The sequence below is a fragment of the Phaenicophaeus curvirostris genome, chromosome Z (assembly GCF_032191515.1).
Source record: "Phaenicophaeus curvirostris isolate KB17595 chromosome Z, BPBGC_Pcur_1.0, whole genome shotgun sequence".
NCBI classification, from domain to species: domain Eukaryota; kingdom Metazoa; phylum Chordata; class Aves; order Cuculiformes; family Cuculidae; genus Phaenicophaeus; species Phaenicophaeus curvirostris.
In genome coordinates, this window is record NC_091431.1 from 66,967,788 (window position 1) to 66,975,039 (window position 7,252).

The following is a 7,252-nucleotide window of genomic DNA, read 5'->3' on the forward strand; positions in this document are numbered from 1 at the left end:
TTGTCGCTTCTGCTAAAAAAAGTAGTGGAAGTCAAGTTCAAAATCAACAAAAGGAGGTGACCTTTACAAAGGGATCACACACCCATGCAACGCCTAGTCAAGGAGTGTTGTATATGCAAGGATTTTACATGGTTTCAAGGAACACTGAACAAGTACTTCCCTGCATGTGCCAAAGTACATCGATTTTAGGGAACAGCTGAAAATAGTCAAAGGCTGGAAGAATATTTGAGACTGGGGTATACTCTTCCTGTGTTCTTGCCCTTCCTTACGCATTCACTTGCAATAGGAGCCCTGATCTGAATCAATGTGGACACTCTCGTGTTCTTCAAGCTTTCCCTCAAAGTTCTCATTGAGAACAGCACAGAGAATTCACTGTCATGTTCAGAATTTAAGAAAGCACAGGAAAAGAATTATTCAAATTTTAACACAGTAAGGTATTCCCTAGACATCAGGAATTCATAAGCATTAAGAGAAACTAATCAGGGAGAGAAAGAGGACGCTTGAAATGTCTCAAGTAGAAATCAATACTTTCAATTGCTGGGGTTTCTCTCTTTTCACTTTAAATTGCTGTTATTTCTTCAGCCAAAATAAAACCTGGTTTTTTTTCTAAAACAAATCCTTTAAAAAGGCAATTCACCTATGCTACCACTTGTGCAGCAATATTGGGATCATGACTATAAAAATACCATTAGCTGCCACAAGCATATTTCTCTTAGTAAGCTTAATTGACAGAGTCTAAGTGTTGAAAAGGTTAAAATGTGATTTAGAGAAAAAGAAGCTCAATAAACACTTCCCCCCCTCCCAGCTAATGCAAAAGTTATACTTATGAGACATAAAGAACAGATCCCCTGGAGGGATCATCATGTGATCATCAGGTTTGTTAGCTTCCACTCACCCCTTATGTAGGCAAAAAAATTTTCTTCCATGTTAATATGCACCTGCTACAGGAAGGAGCTGGGGAAGAACGACAGTGCTTTAACCTGAAGACACAAGTAAGGAATCACAACTCTTGGTGTCTTATATGTCCAAGGAAACTTGCACTGCAAGCATTATGAATTTCCAAACTGAAACATCATTCTAGAGTGAAGATCAGAAGATAAGGTTTAATTCGTGTTCTCAAAAAGGAATGTTAGATGCTGCCTCATCTATGATGACACCAATCTGTGTGGTGTGGTTGATACTCTAGAGGGAAAGGATGCCATCCAGAGAGACCTGAGCAGGCTATAGAGGTGGGACCATGCAAACTTCATGACATTCAGTATGGCCAAGTGCAAGGTCCTGCATCTCGTTTGGGGCAATCCCAAACATAGATACAGGCTGGGGGATGAGTGGATTGAGAGCAGCCCTATGGAGAAGGAGTTGGGAGTGTTGGTCAATGAAAAACTGAGTATGAATCAGCAGCGTGTGCTCACACCCCAGAAAGCCAATGGATCCTGGGCTGCATTGAAAGAAGTGTGACCAGTAGGTCGGGGAGGTGATTCTGCCCCTCTACTCCACTTTCATGAGACCCTATTTGGATTACTGTGTTCACCTCGGGGGCCCCCAGCTTAAGAAAGACATGGACCTGCTCAAGCGAGTCCAGAGGAGGACCACAAAGATAATCAGAGTGGCTGAGGCACCTTCCCCTGTGACAGCAGGCTGAGAGAACTGGGTTGTTCAGCCTGGAGAAAAGCAAGCTCCAAGGAAACTCTCTAGCAGCCTTCCAGTACTTAAAGGGAGCCTACAGGAAAGTTGGGTAGGGGCTTTTTATCAGGGAGTGCAGGAACGGGATGAGGGGGAACGTTTTTAAACTGAAAGAGTGGAGATTTAGATTAGATAGTATGAAGAATTTGTTTTTCCTGTGAGGTTGGAACATTCTATGAGTCTATGATTAGATAGATAGATATAATTATATATATATAATATATATATTTTATATATATAAAATTATATATATATGACTTTATACCTATATATAATTATATATAATTTTATATATATATATGATTTTATACCTATATATAATTATATATAATTTTATATATATATATGATTTTATACATATAGTCAGTGTAAAGCAGGTCTTAAACTAAAAAAAAAAACCCTGTAAATACAGAAACAATGTGTTTATTTAAGGGACTTTTTCCTGCAATGCAGGAAACTCTCCAGATGAATTGAAAGAGCTTTACGTCTGCCCTGTTAGGTAGCTATGCTCTTAGCAGTGCAGCCAAGAATAAAAAAAATTTTGGCATTAAACAATATCAGAGCAAGTTATTTTCTCATTGGATTCTGTCCTATTTCAGGTTTGATTTATTCTGTATGCTACTGAAATAATTCTTCAGTGGAAATGATAGGCCTAATTTATCTTTTTTTAAAAAAAATCTGTTCAAAATTCATTTTTTTGCTGTAGGCCAACTGTGGGTTGTCTAGCCAAACGTAATGAGAGTTCATCAGGTAACAAATCTGTTTCATTTATTTCTGTGCATAAATTATTTTTAGAATAGCAATAATGTTAATTGAATCATAGGTAAGATGTATAATGAGCTAATACTTCCAAAATAAATATCTTGGTCTCATTCTTCTATTCGTTAACACTAATTACTCTACATTTGCCTCTCAGCAGCCGGCCACTTGCAATGTGTAACTGCAGTAAACTGAAACATGAGAAGTGCTCTGTTGATATATAACTGCACCTTCAGAAGACAAATTCCACCCTAAAAAACATATGATTCAACTAGAAGAACTCCTGGCTTGCAAAGAAAAAAGCATGGTACAGGGGTGCTGTCATCTGTTGCCCAGCCAACACCTCCATGCACTGCAAACACCCACAGCAAATCCCAGATAAAGCCCCCAGGCTGAATCCTGTCAAGGAGTTATTAATTTCCAGAACTCTACTCATCTGTTCATTTTCACTGCTTGCTTCAAATAGCAGAATAAAGACCAGGCTGTCAGTAACAACTCATCCACTCTCAGGTATGACCAGGACCAGGTGAACAATAATGTGAACGTTAGTTGCCTTTGAATTTCAACTGTCATTTCAAAAATAATGGTGGTCATCCAAGAGCTTCCAAAGATGGACTGGGCTATCTCACCAGACGTATGTCTGAGAGGGGTAGTGTTACAGTGGGATAGACAAGTGAGACAGGACCTCACATGATTCAGGAATGCACTTTTTTCTGTTAAAAAATTTATTTATTATTTTTGCTTTTAAAGGAACTTTTCAGTTGCTTCTGCAGTTCCAGTGCAATAAGTTCCAGCTTTCACATATTCCTAACTGGTTCACATCCATCTGTTTTTCTATTGACCATGTCCTGTGCCTTGGTAATTATTCTCTCTGTCTGTCTGTGTTACCTACTTCTGATTCCTTCTCTGCTTTTGCATTACCGGGTCAAAATGCCAAGATTTTTTTTGCTCTCTTCTTGTAATCAAGCTTTTAATTTCTTATATTTATTTTCAGATCCATGCAGGTTTGTAATCCATCATCTCTGAAAAGTGGTGATCAAAATAAAATATCCCTGTACTACTCCAGATAAGGTATCACCATGCCTTATGTAACAGAAACAGAATTTCTCTGTTGTCCCTCACACAGTATATTCCAGCAATGTACCTGTCTTCTCATAGCCACGTCCCAACTCACCAACTGATACACTTGTGTGTCATTCCAAACTGAAAGGTCTCCCTTTAACAAGTGTTTTTTAATACTCCAAAATGCAGTCTCTGTCTCCACCAGTCCTACCCAAACTGTACTAATAACAACTTTTCTGGTTTATCTTATGATTTCCCAAAGGCACTATAGTAATCTCGTTACAGAATTTCATCTAGATTATCTTTACTATTCTTTCCTTTTTAATGGAAAGCACAACTTTTCATTCACCAAAGAAAGAGATGAGATTAATTGGACACAGCCTACCTTTGATAAACATGTGCTATTTCATTCCATGTGATATTTACTCCCCAGTCTTTATTCTTTCCCTCCATATTAATTCTATTGCTTTGTAATGTGTTAAAGGTCAGGCTAATGGAAGGAACCACTTTTACCCCTCTTACATACAGCATATCTTTGTTATATTCTAGTTAGAGTTCCACCCCTCTTTTGGATTTGTTAAAAGTTCTTACTATCAGACTTGCGATTTTCCGCCTTGTCATTACAGGGTGAGAGGAGCTAGCTTGCACCAACTTAACTGCAATAAGCTCTTTAGATTTTGCTTCTACCTCAGATGTCATCATTTCTACACTCACAAAACAACATGAGGAGGGTCGTACTGGATCAAGAGTATCTCTGGGCCAGAATCCTCTCTCTAATCAGAGCCATAAGCAGATGGTTCAGGAACAGTAAGACCAGGACAAGCAGATGCAACACTTGTGTCTAGTTCTCTCCACTTCCAACTATTTTCAGCTCAGAAAATTTCATATCGTTCCTCTTCAGTATTCTCTGCTCTACATGTTCTGTTTGCTGCCTTTACTGAAAACTGACAAAAATTTTCAAATGTTGTATCACTAATCTCAGAAGAACCCCTTCTTTTTCACTCTAGATCCATTTGAGTAATGTATCCTTTTCCTGTTGGCTGCACCCCCTGCTGCTTTGCCAAACCACATCTTTCTTGCTTTCTCTCCTCATTCTTCAGTGCTGCTTTCTTCTTCATGGCTTCATTCTACTTCTTTTTATCTAATGAGGAGCTTCTGCTCCATGGTCAAGGCTCTCTGTTCTCCTCTCCTCTTTCCTCTGCTCCTCTCCTCTTCTTCTCCTTGCTCCTTTCACACTCTGCTCATTTTCTCTGCTTCTGGCCACGTTCTTTCATGGATCGTATTATTCCTTGCCCAGCCATCTGCTGTCTTGATATCTTATTCAGTAACAGTACAGTTTACTCTTTCTTTTCACCCATTATGTTTTCAAATCCTCATCTGACTCCTATCATCATCTTCAGCTGTAGCTTTAGTTCTTAGATCTTCTCTTTCATGGCCTTCTACCAGAGCAAGAGTTCCATCTCTGGTAATGTCCACTCATTTTCTCCTCTTCCTCCATCTGGCATTTAATCCAAGTGCTATCTTAGAAGCCCTCAGTCTTTTTCTTCCTACTACCTAGCCTGGTGGAAATAACAGTGGAAATCAATTGCTGCTTCCAGCTATTGCATTCTTTATCCAGCTCAGCCAAGTTTCCTGCTTGATGTTCCACAGTTTCCCTTCAGAAATGATAAAAAGCATGTCCTCAGAAAGTGCTTAACTGGGAAAGCTCTGTTTCAATTACCACATATAGTCCAAAGCAAGTAACCTGTGAGCTGGAAGCTCCAAAAAAAACATTTCTCCATTTGCTGACTTGAGAGCAGAAGTACAGATTCTGACACCATCAGTCTTTCATTTCCATAGACCTATACATGACCATCTAGAAAGCCTGTTTTAAGTCTGATTTTAGCCTTGGATTATTTCAGGTTGCATTTTTCCAATTAATAACTAGAAAATTCACAGACTGCAAGCTGGTCCACCAGCCTTACAGAGGGTCTCAATTTGGGACTCTGGATCTGCAAAAACAAGCTTACCCTTTCACTTTTTCAGTGAAGTATTGATCTTCTGGCTTCCCTGAAAGCTCTCTGGAAAGTGCTAAGAGTGAAAAGCAAAGCACTAAAGGGAGGGATCACATGTGTCTGGATTTCAACTTCCCACTGTTGTCAGTGGAGCATGCAGCAGGTATACAATATGGTTTCATTGGTGAAATTTTCATTTCATTTTCATTATCAGATTTCAGCAGTCCACCCCTTAAGCCCATAATTGTACCATTGACTTCAGGCTTAATTCCCCAAATTTCACTAAGGTGAAAAGGTTTATTAGTTTTTGAAAGGACTGTGATTTTCAATGGCACAATTCACAGAAAGAAGTCTGTCAGAACACGATTCTGGTTTGTTTACACTATAACGCTTTTGATGGCACAGTACCACTGGCATATCTAAACCAGCCAAATCCTCTACAGTTTAATTAGCCGTATGGTATGAAAATGCCAAAGCCAGTTTGAGGAGCCAGCTCCTATTACGTAGATAAGCGTTAGTTATATTCATATATCTCCTTCTACTCTAGAGCTAAGAATTGAATTCCACGTTTCTGTATTACAGTTCTCAGTACATTTTTCTCCAGTCATTATAGGAATTATTTCAGCTTGCCTTCTAAATGGTTGAATTTAGACTTGGAGGGGGGAGGCGGGGGGAAGAGAACAATCACCCACAATTAAACATTCTGGAACATGAAGAAAATCTTCCAGGATTGCTGTATCATATTTTCAGTGCTTGACATGCAATCAGACTTTTAGGAAGGGGATATTGTCACTTCAGGGGGATGGGCTGTAGCATCCCTGCAAGGCACTTCTAGGCTACTCTTGACAGGGCAGCCTGGATTAGGAGTCAGTATTGGCCCTACAGCCAGATCACAACACCAGCTCAGAGCTCGGCAGGAGTTAGTTATGACACCTGTTACTCTAAGAAGCCAGACTAACATAGGCTACTCGAGTTCAGCAGCCCTTGCCATTGACTCTGATGCACCATAGAACTCCATGTGGCTGACCTCTTGGGATGATCACATCACCGTGACCAAGGTATCACCAAGCTCTGTAACTACTGACTGTCACATAGCACTTCAAACACTGAAGAAGTATACTTCTGCCACTTGCCAGCTAAATGAATAAATGATGCATTGAAGATCCACCTGAAAATTATATTAACTCTCTCAGAATCATTTTTCAATTTTAATCATGTAGCCTTCGATTTCCATTAACTATTATTGAGTTTTATAGAAATTGTTATATACCTTTTATATTAATATAACTATAAAATATATAAATAATTCTATAACGTTATAATTAAAATAATAAAAAATAGTAAAATGTGTTTCACTACAGTGCTTTAGTAACATTTCAAAAGAATCCTAGATTTCTTTGCCTTTCAGATTGCAAGTTTGCACCTAAAACCTCTGCATCACTTGGAATCCTTTGAAAAGTCGCACAGTGCTTCTACTTACTGCATTCTTTCATCCCTCACAAGCTAATATAAAATGAAACACAAACATGGCAATGAACAAAAAAAAAGAAAGTCATAAATCTCTCTCGGAAATCAGGTTTGAAGACAAGGTTATGGCTTCTCACTGTTTTGTATTCCCACAAAAAATACAGCAAAATGGCAATCCTGTTTTGGCAATACAGTTCCTAGCAAAAACTAATTTCTGCATTTCATAGTGTTGTTACTTGCCAACTGAAATGGTTAGCTGCACAGCCAGCATGATGTGCTGAATTTCA